This window comes from Oncorhynchus gorbuscha, linkage group LG21, assembly GCF_021184085.1.
Source record: "Oncorhynchus gorbuscha isolate QuinsamMale2020 ecotype Even-year linkage group LG21, OgorEven_v1.0, whole genome shotgun sequence".
In the NCBI taxonomy this organism is placed as follows: Eukaryota; Metazoa; Chordata; class Actinopteri; order Salmoniformes; family Salmonidae; genus Oncorhynchus; species Oncorhynchus gorbuscha.
In genome coordinates this window covers 3719080-3732694 of record NC_060193.1, presented here as the reverse complement: position 1 = coordinate 3732694, position 13615 = coordinate 3719080, and positions in this window count along the sequence as shown.

Here is a 13615-nt window from a genome sequence, read left to right as displayed (position 1 = left end):
AGAGTAAACTACCTGCTACTCAGTCCTTAAAGCTAGAATATGAATTGGAAACACTCTGATTCTAAATCTGTTTGAATGATGTCTGAGTATAACAGAACTCATATGTGAATATTTTCTGTTAAGATTGTGAAAATAGATATCAAACAATATTTAGATCATCCAAAGGACAAACCTCACCTTGATCTTTCCATGTAAGTTAAATGTCTTATGGCTGAAATTCCGGTAACTGGATCGATATAACAGCCAGTGAAAGTGCAGGGCGCCAAATTCAAACATCACAATTAAAATTCCTCATACATGTGTCTCATACCATTTTAAAGGTAATCTTGTTAATCCCACTAAAGTGTGCGATTTCAAATAGGCTTTTCAGCGAAATCCCCAGAAACTATTTAGGTCACCGCAAAATCAGTCACAAAAAGCAGAAAGGGATCAAATTAATCACTAACCTTTGTTCATCAGATGGCACTCATAGGACTTCATGTTACACAATACATGTTTTGTTCAATAAAGTTAATATTTATATACAAAAACCTCAGTTTACATTGGCACCATGTTCAGAAATGCCTCACGTATCCATAGAAATTGCAGAGAACCAAGTCAAATAACAAATAGTCATGAACTTTGATGAAAGATGTTTTACATAATTAAAGATACACTTGTTCTCAATGCAACCGCTTTGTCAGATTTCAAAAAGCTTTACAGCAAAACACAATATTCAATCATCTGAAAACAGGGTTCAGCCACAAGGAAGCCATACAGTTCACTGCCAAATTGAACAGTCAACAAAACTCAAAAGCATAAATCTTCACTTACCTTTGCAGATCTTCGTCGGAATGCACTCCCAGGACTCTCACAAGAAATGTTTTTGTTTGGTAATGTCCATTTATGTCCAAGTAGCTACTTTTGTTAGCGCGTTAGCACGAAGCGCGTTCACTAAAGGCTGACAATGTCCAAAAGTTCCGTAACAGTCAGTAGAAACATTCAAACGATGTATTGAAACAATCTTTAGAATGTTTTTAACATAAATCTCAAATTAAGTTCCAATCGAAGAATTACATGGACTTCCCTCATGTGAACGCGCATTGTCAGGTCATGGCAGACCTGACTGATTCTCCTTTCATTTGGCCCCCCTTTACAGTAGAGGCATCAGACAAAGTTCTACAGACTGTTGGTATCCAGTGGAAGCAGTAGGAAGTGCACACATCCATATCTCGCTGTGATTCCAATAGGATCTTGGTTAAAAATCTTCTCAGGTTTTTGCCTGTCATATGAGTTATGTTATACTCACAGACATCATTCAAACGGTTTTAGAAACTTCAAAGTGTTTTCTATACAATGTGAATAATCATATGCATATATTAGCAACTGGGACTGAGAAGCAGGCAGTTTAATATGGGCACCTCTGTGCATCTTTCATCCAAGCAACTCACTGCCCCTTAAGAAGTTAAGCAGCTGCTACTGTCCTTTCATACCTTAAGGGAACATTTCAGCAGTTGCTGTATGGTTAGTGAGAAAGTCCATATTGCAAATGTACGGTCCCTTACTAGACGTCCGAAATCGTTTGTAAAATTCATTGGCGGCGTTGGGCCGAGCGGCAGGGCCGGACCTACCGGGAAGTCATCAAATGAACTTTGTCAGACATTCGTTTTCCGTTTTACAAAAATAATCAAGTTTTGGTCATTTTTCCGCTGTCCCGGAAATTCCCACAAGAGGGCATAAGCAATCATATTGCTATTGGACAAAACATCACGATTCACGACGGGGTCTTATCTCGAAAACGGAAAATATTTCGAAGCCGAAACTCTGTGAGCGTAGGTTCGGCATAATGGGCAGTTGGCCCTGAACAAGATGGCGTCTAGGCCTCAATGGTTTTTGAGTTATGGCCATTTATCTGGGATTAAAGGTCCAAAATGAAAATAGAGAAATTATTTTTCCACTTCACGTCAAAGTCAAGGAGCCTCCGGTGTCAATAAAAAAAGAACCAGCCATTTATCTATCGTCATTTAAGAGAAATCGTACAATGACAGATTGGTGATGTTCACGGATAGGTGTTTATTTTTCAACGGTTACAGATCCAGTTGCAGGGTGTTCTTACGAATCTTTCTAAAGTGTGCTGCGGAGCTCTGCGAGATTTCTGTGATTTTCTATGATTTTCTGAAATAACACACACTCACTAAACCCTCCGTAAATAACTCAGTTCTTAACGTAAAGACAAAACTCAGGATTCTGTAAAGGCATACCCCAATCAGGATATGAGTTTATTTATAGCTTCCTGTGCCAACCGGAAGTGCCTTAAATGGTGTCACGGTGGCAGTTTCCAAGGGTTAAAAAGGTCAGATCTTTTCAAAACTGTGATTAGGCAACCCCCATAAACTGTAAGTCAGTCATTTCTCCCAACAGATGTCAAAGAAAAGCTCTCTCTCACACACACAGAAACACACACAGCAAGGATGGAGTGACAAAGTGCGGTGCTTAAAGACACAGAAAGCCTACAATGGCATGTCCATATTCTCTAGGCCGTGCCGAGTTCAACAAGATGCCCCGCTTGACCGTAGCTCGCTCGGTCTAAGCACAGCGACCATTAGAAAAGTAGGCCCAAAATGAAGGCTGGCCCTCAATGTCATTTGCTTTTGGGTGACAGTGAGAGAACCGTTAAGGTGAGAAGCACAATTCGACCTCAGGAACGTACCTGAGGTTCTCTCGATCAATGCAAGACTAACCTTGACCGTGTGGCATTAACCCTTAATAGGTAAAAGAAGGTGTTTACTTCAAAGAGTTTGCATTGACTTCTCTCCCCATAGGAATACATTGCCTGCACCCCTAAATTCAACCTGAAGCCTATGTGGGTTATGAATATCGTATGAACCTGTCTTCGATGACAGTCCATCAGGCCCCTATGAGGTCTACCTGTGTCGATTCTAAGCTTCCTGGAGCAACCGGAAGTGGTTAAATTGACCCAAAAGTTGTTTTGATGTACATAACCTTCAAAGGTGAAAATGACTACATTCAACCCTGTGTAGATCGTAGATCAGTCAATTCTTAACTTAAAGACTTAAAACTCAGGATTCTGTAAGAGAATACCCCAAGCAATATATGTGTTTGCTTATAGCTTCCTGTGCCAACCGGAAGTGCCTTTAATTGGGTCACACTGTCTGTTTTGAAGGGTTAGAAAAGTCACATCTCTCCAAAACTTCATATGTGTGAGTAGGTAACCCTCCTAAACTGTAAATCATTCATTTCTCCCAGCAGATGTCAAAGAAAAGCTCTCACACACACACACAGCAAGGATGGAGTGATAAAGAGCGGTGCTCAAAGACACAGAGGGCAGGCAATGGCATAAACGTAATCTCTAGGCCGTGCCGAGTTCAACGAGATATCCCGCTTGACTGTAGCTCGCTCGTCTAAGCGCAGCGACCATTAGAAAAGTAGGCCCAAAATGAAGCCTGCCCCACAACGTCATTTGCTTTTGGGTGACAGAGAGAGAACCGTTAGGGTGAGAAGCACAATTCGACCTCAGGTACGTTCCTAAGGTCCTCCCGATCCGTGCAAGCCTAACCTTGACCCTGTGGCATTAACCCTTAACAGTTAAAAGAAGTTGTTTGCATCAAACAGTTTGCATTGACTTCTCTCCCCATAGGAATACATTGCCTGCACCCCTAAATTCAACCTGAAGCCTATGTGGGTTATGAATGTCGTATGAACCTGTCTTCCATGACAGTCCATCAGGCCACTACGACGTCTACCTGTGTCGATTCTAAGCTTCCTGGACCAACCTGAAGTGGTTAAAATATCCCTAAAAGTGTTTATCCATACCATGCCTGCAGTTTGATAGACATAGTGCATTCAACACTGTGTAAATCAGTCAATTCTTAACGTAAGGACTTAAAACTCAGGATTCTGTAAAAGCATACCCCAGTGAGGATATGTGTTGACTTATAGCTTCCTGTGCCAACCGGAAGTGCCATAATTGGTGTCTCTTGGGCTGTTTTGAGGGGTTAAAAAAGTCAGATCTTTCCAAAACTTCATATATGTGATTAGGCAACCCCCATGAACTGTAAATCAGTCATTTGTCCCATAAAATGTCAAAGGGAAACTAAATCACACACAACTTGGAAGGAGGGACGTATTGGGGTTTGTAGAGACAGACAGTGCCTCCAATAGTTAGCTTTGTTCGAGCTAAAAAAGAACCGTCAGACCTAGAGTTCCGAAACTTTAGAAACCTGTTCTAGACCTCGGGAAGTATTACCCATTGGGGTGCATAGAGACTTACACTGCCTGCATTAGTTAACCTTTAGAATCCTGTTCTAGACCTCAGGTCGATAGTGCGTGGTGAGTTACGTGGCTCTAGAATGTTCTCAGACCGAGAAATAGCCTCGTACATTTGCAATGACTTCAATTCATTTTTGCATCACGAAAATGACGACATTTAGAAATGTCCCAGAGTCGCAAGACTAGGTGCATTGCGACCGTCTCGGCCCATATAGACAGACCCCAACGTTTCTGTCCGATAGCTCATTCAAGGACCCCGTAGCAAGTCATGGAAAAAAAGTGGATTTTCAGCACCAATTAGGGTTTTGCTCGGACACCAAATGACCGATCGAGACGAAACTTGGGATTCGGGGTCGCCTCAGCTCGGCCTACACATAACATAAGAAATGGACCCGCAGCTAGAACGTAACTACGTGTTTTATGTTTTTTTTAATGGTTTGAACCGAAGGCGTTGTGAATTTTGGGCCAGCTCTGAAGTATGTGATAGTTGGCTACTAAACGAGTTGGAAAAAGTGGGTTTAGTGTCAGTTTGTATCAGTTTGGTGTCAGAATGATATCTAATTGACTGATGGACGGTGACTTGCTGGTGACTCTTGTCCATTTGCAATATGTTTAAACAGTGAGGTACCATCACCAAAGTGACATTCTGAAATCAACACTAACGAGCGATTGAGATGAATCAGAATCACTGCCCATCCATCCCGAGTTCATCGGGCCAGTCAATTTCACATTCCTGCAGGATTTTTATAGCATGACAAATTAGTGATGGTACCTGCCCATTGAACCATATTGCAAATGCACAGTGACTTTGCAAAAGTGAGAAAACATAAACAAATGGACATAATGAAATCAACACAAGGAGCGATGGAGAAGACCCACTATCAATGCCCGGCCATCCCGAGTTCATCTGGCCAGTCAATTTTGCATTTCAATTTTGCAGGATTTTTGAGCATGTCAAATTTCTTATGGTAAATGCCCATTGAACCATATTGCAAATGCACTTGCAATATGATTCAACAGTGAAAAACATCAAATGGACATGATGAAATCAACACAACGATTGATGGAAAGGAACAACTATCACTGCCCGGCCATCCTGTGTTCCCATAGCGGGCATTAATATCAGAATGACCGGTAAATGCATTTACAACCATATTTTTATTTTTGGGTTACCAGGTGCCTATTTTCAATCACCAGTTGCACAACAATGCGTATCCATCAGAATATTTTAAACAGTCCATAAAGCACTCAGGACGGCCCCCATAGATAGAGGGCTGTAGTAAGGTACTCCCATAGCGGGCATGGACAATAGGAGTCCCGGTAAATGCATTTACAACCATATTTTTATTTTTGGGTTACCAGTTGCACAACAATGCACGTGCATTTGCAACATGATTCTATAGTGAAAAAACATCACCAAATGGACACGATGAAATCAACACAACGAGTGATGGAAAGGAACAGCTATCACTGCCAGGCCACCCTGTGTTCATCTGGCCAGTCAATTTTGCATTTCTGCAGGATTTTTGAGCATGCCAAATTCGTGATGGTAAATGCCCATTGAAACATATTGCAAATGCACGTGCATTTGCAATATGATTCTATAGTGAAAAAAACATCACCAAATGTAAAAAAAGTTTCAAAAAATGTAAAAAATCATGATAATAAAATAGGACTAAAGTATGTTGATACAGTTCTTATACGTGTGTAATTGACAAAAATTAGAAAGAATTTCAAAAAACGGTCCAGAAAGCACTTTAACGGTGTGTGAAGTTTTTTACAAAATTTTGACATTTGACTTTTGACTTACTATGAAATCATATTGAAAATGGACAAAAAACATATTACTTATGCGCATGTACAAAAAAAATACAAAAATATGATAATAAAATTGGACAAAAGTATATTCTTACACATGTGCAATTGACAAAAAAAAATCTAAAGACTTTCGAAAAACGGTCCAAAACTTTAAGGATAAGTTTTTGACAAAAAATTACTTTTTTCAAAATTTTGGTTTTGGATGACGACTTGGGTTACATTTCCAATATGAAAAACCAAGGTGGAGCGGATTCGCCACCTGTTGGATTTTTAAAGTGTTACAACTGGCAATTGCCATATGGCATTTGCAATACACTTTGCATGAATCAACGCCGAATTGGGTGGTATTGGACAATGAGTATATGGTTTGTCTGATGCCAATGACATCCCATTCATTTTTGTCCAATACAGTGGTGGTATTCCCTTACATATTGCATTGGGCCAAAAAAAAGTGACTTTTGACTTCCTATGAAATCATATTGCAAATGGACAAAACAGGCCTTATGAGCAAGTAAAACATTTAAATGATAATAAAATTGGACAAAAGTATACTCAGTTCTTGCACATGTGTAATTGACAAAAACATTTCTTCGAAAAAAAGTCCAGAAAGCACTTTAAGTGGGTGATAAAATTCTAAAGTTTGATATATCCATCTATGTGCCTGTCATGTTCTGTCCATCGTTCGTATGTGTTTTCCTTGTTTTAGTGTTGGTCAGGACGTGAGCTGGGTGGGCATTCTATGTTGTGTGTCTGGTTTGTCTATTTCTATGTTTGGCCTGATATGGTTCTCAATCAGAGGCAGGTGTTAGTCATTGTCTCATATTGGGAACCATATTTAGGTAGCCTGTTTTGTGTTGGGTTTTGTGGGTGATTGTTCCTGTGTCTGTGTTTTGCACCCAGATAGGGCTGCTTTTTGTTTTCCACGTTCATTGTTTTGTAGTGTTCATGTTTATCCGTTTTTGATTAAACATGAGACAATATAACCACGCTGCGTTTTGGTCCTCTACTTCACCACAGGAAAACCCTGACAGTGCCCATCAGCAAGGTACAACCTTCATTTCTCCAGTGTCAATGTTGATAATGGCTGACCTCTCAGGTGTCCCATGGAGAACCGGTAATGAATAGAAAAACATTTCCAAATCACACCTGTGTTATTAATGATTAATACGTGTGTGTGCAGTAGGTGTGTTATGTTTAATTAAGATTTAGGTGTGAGGTATGTCACGCTTACCTCCCACAGCAAAAGCCATGTTGACAAGCAGAATTATGGTCAATACCGCCATGGTGATAGTCTCCTGAGAGAGAGAAAGAGAGATTAGTTGAGCATTTTAAAGGATCTAGAATGGCTGTGGGTACTAGAGGAGAGGTTAAGGAAACCCACTATTAGGTACAAAACTGAAATAACAGCCAAAGCAGCATTTTCTAAACCCAGTAATGAGGACCCCAAGAAGAAGTATGGGCAACACGGTGCTAATAGTCTTCTGATGTAACCCAGTCCTGAGGACCCCAAGAAGAAGTATGGGCAACACGGTGCTACTAGTCTTCTGATGTAACCCAGTCCTGAGGACCCCAAGAAGAAGTATGGGCAACACGGTGCTACTAGTCTTCTGATGTAACCCAGTCCTGAGGACCCCAAGAAGAAGTATGGGCAACACGGTGCTAATAGTCTTCTGATGTAACCCAGTCCTGAGGACCCCAAGAAGAAGTATGGGCAACACGGTGCTAATAGTCTTCTGATGTAACCCAGTCCTGAGGACCCCAAGAAGAAGTATGGGCAACACGGTGCTACTAGTCTTCTGATGTAACTCAGTCCTGAGGACCCCAAGAAGAAGTATGGGCAACACGGTGCTACTAGTCTTCTGATGTAACCCAGTCCTGAGGACCCCAAGAAGAAGTATGGGCAACACGGTGCTACTAGTCTTCTGATGTAACCCAGTCCTGAGGACCCCAAGAAGAAGTATGGGCAACACGGTGCTAATAGTCTTCTGATGTAACCCAGTCCTGAGGACCCCAAGAAGAAGTATGGGCAACACGGTGCTAATAGTCTTCTGATGTAACCCAGTCCTGAGGACCCCAAGAAGAAGTATGGGCAACACGGTGCTACTAGTCTTCTGATGTAACCCAGTCCTGAGGACCCCAAGAAGAAGTATGGGCAACACGGTGCTACTAGTCTTCTGATGTAACCCAGTCCTGAGGACCCCAAGAAGAAGTATGGGCAACACGGTGCTACTAGTCTTCTGATGTAACCCAGTCCTGAGGACCCCAAGAAGAAGTATGGGCAACACGGTGCTACTAGTCTTCTGATGTAACCCAGTCCTGAGGACCCCAAGAAGAAGTATGGGCAACACGGTGCTACTAGTCTTCTGATGTAACCCAGTCCTGAGGACCCCAAGAAGAAGTATGGGCAACACGGTGCTACTAGTCTTCTGATGTAACCCAGTCCTGAGGACCCCAAGAAGAAGTATGGGCAACACGGTGCTACTAGTCTTCTGATGTAACCCAGTCCTGAGGACCCCAAGAAGAAGTATGGGCAACACGGTGCTAATAGTCTTCTGATGTAACTCTGGTATCACTTCTTCAACCACATACAATAGATTAGCCTGGCACACAGGAATATGTATCCTTCCCAAATGGCTCCTCACTCCTTGTGTAGTGAACTACCTTTGACAAGGGCCTACAATGCACTACATAGGGAATGGGAAGCATTATAGATAGTCAGAGACTACCCATTTACTGCAAAGGTAACTAGTAGTCTACGCTCTTAAATTCAGGGGGCCACTTCACAAATACTATATCATGCACTACATTTGACTAGGGCCATCTGCCAGCAGCATACCACCCTGCATACCACCCCGCATACCACTGCTGGCTTGCTTCTGAAGCTAAGCTAAGCAGGGTTGGTCCTGGTCAGTTCCTGGATGGGAGACCAGATGCTACTGGAAGTGTTGGAGGGCCAGTAGGAGGAACTCTTTCCTCTGGTCTAAAAACATATCCCAATGCCCCAGGGCAGTGATTGGGGACACTGCCCTGTGTAGGGTGCAGTCTTTTGGATAGGACGTCACACGGGTGCCTGGTGGTCATTAAATATCCCATGCCACTTATCGTCAGAGTAGGGGTGTTAAACCCCAGTGTCCTGGCCAAATTCCCAATCTGTCCCTCAAACGATCACCTAATAATCTCCAGTTTAAAGTTGGCTCATTCATCCCCCTCCTCTCCCCTGTAACTATTTCCCAGGTCGTTGCTGCAAATGAGAACATGCTCTCAGTCAACTTACCTGGTAAAATAACAGATAAATAAATATAACATTAAGGTACCATTTTAGATGCAGATAGTCTATTAAATAATGATGCACTCTCACCTTCTGCACTCTTCCAAGGGATTCACTGGGTGTCTCCCTCTCTGTTGTCTGTAAGTTATGGTCTACCTCTTCCACCTCTCCTTTTAAAAGACCTATCACAGGTGTGACTAGTTGCCTCATTAATCCAATGAGAGATCCCAGGTCGGGCCATTAGTTCGTTTGGTAAAGAACTTAAGTAGAAATACTTTAAGTACTACTAAAGTTGTTTTTGGGGGTATCTTGACTTCTGCTGTAAAATCTCATATGCATCTCAAATAGTACCTTGATGTTATTTGGCCCTTGTTAAACGTAGTGCACTATGTAGTTGTGCCATTTTTGTGAAGTGGCCCCCTGATTTTAAGAGCGTAGACTACTAGTTACCTTTGCAGTAAATGGGTTGTCTCTGACTATCTATAATGCTTCCCATTCCCTATGTAGTGCATTGTAGGCCCTTGTCAAAGGTAGTTCACTACACAAGGAGTGAGGAGCCATTTGGGAAGGATACATATTCCTGTGAAGTGAAGTGAGATTTAATATTAATAATTAATACGCAGGTGTGATTTGGAAATGTGTTTCTATTCATAACCGGTTCTCCATGGGACACCCTCTGCGAGGTCAGCCAATGTCAACCTTGACACTGGTTGATAGATGGATATATCAACTTGTCAGCTCACTGCTTTGAGCTTCTGGTCCAACTCTCAATCAGCAGGCTACCTGCCACTCCTTTAGTTCCAGAGATGTATATTGGTGTCTAGATGCTGGACTGAGGTATTCTGATATGAATGGTTTGATCATTAAACTGGATGTATGATTGGGTTGTCTAGCAACTATCAGGAAATAACACTTCTACAAAACACAGAACCAGAATTGACTGCACAGGGCTTTTAAACAACTTCAATATTTAGCCAGGAAGCTCTGATTTGAACTACTGGCCCAACTCTCAAACAGCGTCCAGAAATGTATATTGTCCTGAAATGTTATGTCCACATTACAATGCATGTGACCTGTGTTGTCATGCAGGTGAATGAGGACCCAAAAGCGACTTGGCGAAAACAGAGTCTTTAATCCAGTAAAGTAATTCTACAAACATAAGACATAATTCCACTCGTAATGACGAGAACAGACTGGAGACTCGATCAAGAACTGCAGGTTGCCTCGGGAAGGCACTTGAACCTAGCAGACTCAGACACCTGCTCTCCACGCAGCATCTGAGGGAAACACGACACGACAGGGCGATACACAGACACAGCACGGTGAACAATAGACAAGGATCCGACAGGACAGGAACGGAAAACAAGGGAAGAAATAGGGACTCTAATCAGGGGAAAAGATAAGGAACAGGTGTGGGAAGACTAAATGATTGATTAGGGGAATAGGAACAGCTGGGAGCAGGAACGGAACGATAGAGAGAAGAGAGAGAGGAAGGGAGAGAGAAAAAGGGGAACGAACCTAAAAGACCAGCAGGGGAAAATTAACAGAAGGGAAAGCATAATGACAAGACAATCTAAGACAAAACATGACAGTACCCCCCACTCACCGAGCGCCTCCTGGCGCACTCGAGGAGGAATCCTGGCGGCAACGGAGGAAATCATCAATGAGTGAACGGTCCAGCACGTCCCGAGACGGAACCCAACTCCTCTCCTCAGGACCGTAACCCTCCCAATCCACTAAGTATTGGTGACCCCGTCCCCGAGAACGCATGTCCATGATCCTACGTACCTTGTAAATAGGTGCGCTCTCGACAAGGACGGGAGGGGGAGGGAAGACGAACGGGGTGCGAAGAAAGGGCTTGACACAGGAGACATGGAAGACAGGATGGACGCGACGAAGATGTCGCGGAATAAGCAGTCGCACAGCGACAGGATTGACGACCTGGGAGACACGGAACGGACCAATGAACCACGGAGTCAACTTACGAGAAGCTGTCGTAAGAGGAAGGTTGCGAGTGGAAAGCCACACTCTCTGGCCGCAACAATACCTAGGACTCTTAATCCTGCGTTTATTGGCGGCTCTCACAGTCTGTGCCCTGTAACGGCAAAGTGCAGACCTCACCCTCCTCCAGGTGCGCTCACAACGTTGGACAAACGCTTGAGCGGAGGGAACGCTGGACTCGGCAAGCTGGGATGAGAACAGAGGAGGCTGGTAACCCAGACTACTCTGAAACGGAGATAACCCGGTAGCAGACGAAGGAAGCGAGTTGTGAGCGTATTCTGCCCAGGGGAGCTGTTCTGCCCAAGACGCAGGGTTTCTGAAAGAAAGGCTGCGTAGTATGCGACCAATCGTCTGATTGGCCCTCTCTGCTTGACCGTTAGACTGGGGATGAAACCCGGAAGAGAGACTGACGGACGCACCAATCAAACGACAGAACTCCCTCCAAAACTGTGACGTGAATTGCGGGCCTCTGTCTGAAACGGCGTCTAACGGGAGGCCATGAATTCTGAACACATTCTCGATGATGATTTGTGCCGTCTCCTTAGCGGAAGGAAGTTTAGCGAGGGGAATGAAATGTGCCGCCTTAGAGAACCTATCGACAACCGTAAGAATCACAGTCTTCCCCGCAGACAAAGGCAGACCGGTAATGAAGTCTAGGGCGATGTGAGACCATGGTCGAGAAGGAATGGGGAGCGGTCTGAGACGACCGGCAGGAGGAGAGTTACCCGACTTAGTCTGCGCGCAGTCCGAACAAGCAGCCACGAAACGGCGCGTGTCACGCTCCTGAGTCGGCCACCAAAAGCGCTGGCGAATAGACGCAAGAGTGCCTCGAACACCGGGATGACCAGCTAACTTGGCAGAGTGAGCCCACTGAAGAACAGCCAGACGAGTGGAAACAGGAACGAAAAGGAGGTTACTAGGACAAGCGCGCGGCGACGCAGTGTGCGTGAGTGCTTGCTTAACCTGTCTTTCAATTCCCCAGACTGTCAACCCGACAACACGCCCATAAGGAAGAATCCCCTCGGGATCAGTAGAAGCCACAGAAGAACTAAACAGACGGGATAAGGCATCAGGCTTGGTGTTTTTGCTACCCGGACGGTAAGAAATCACAAACTCGAAACGAGCGAAAACGACGCCCAACGAGCTTGACGGGCATTAAGTCGTTTGGCAGAACGGATGTACTCAAGGTTCTTATGGTCTGTCCAAACGACAAAGGAACGGTCGCCCCCTCCAACCACTGTCGCCATTCGCCTAGGGCTAAGCGGATGGCGAGCAGTTCATGATTACCCACATCATAGTTGCGTTCAGATGGCGACAGGCGATGAGAAAAATAAGCGCAAGGATGAACCTTATCGTCAGACTGGAAGCGCTGGGATAGAATGGCTCCCACGCCTACCTCTGAAGCGTCAACCTCGACAATGAATTGTCTAGTGACGTCAGGAGTAACGAGGATAGGAGCGGACGTAAAACGTTCTTTTAGAAGATCAAAAGCTCCCTGGGCGGAACCGGACCACTTAAAACACGTCTTGACAGAAGTAAGAGCTGTGAGAGGGGCAGCAACTTGACCGAAATTACGAATGAAACGGCGATAGAAATTAGCGAAACCTAAAAAGCGCTGCAACTCGACACGTGACCTTGGAACGGGCCAATCACTGACAGCTTGGACCTTAGCGGAATCCATCTGAATGCCTTCAGCGGAAATAACGGAACCGAGAAAAGTAACGGAGGAGACATGAAAAGAGCACTTCTCAGCCTTCACGTAGAGACAATTCTCTAAAAGGCGCTGTAGAACACGTCGAACGTGCTGAACATGAATCTCGAGTGACGGTGAAAAAATCAGGATATCGTCAAGATAGACAAAAACAAAGATGTTCAGCATGTCTCTCAGAACATCATTAACTAATGCCTGAAAAACAGCTGGCGCATTGGCGAGACCAAACGGCAGAACCCGGTACTCAAAATGCCCTAACGGAGTGTTAAACGCCGTTTTCCACTCGTCCCCCTCTCTGATGCGCACGAGATGGTAAGCGTTACGAAGGTCCAACTTAGTAAAGCACCTGGCTCCCTGCAGAATCTCGAAGGCTGATGACATAAGGGGAAGCGGATAACGATTCTTAACCGTTATGTCATTCAGCCCTCGATAATCCACGCAGGGCGCAGAGTACCGTCCTTCTTCTTAACAAAAAGAACCCCGCCCCGGCCGGAGAGGAAGAAGGCACTATGGTACCGGCGTCAAGAGACACAGATAAATAATCCTCG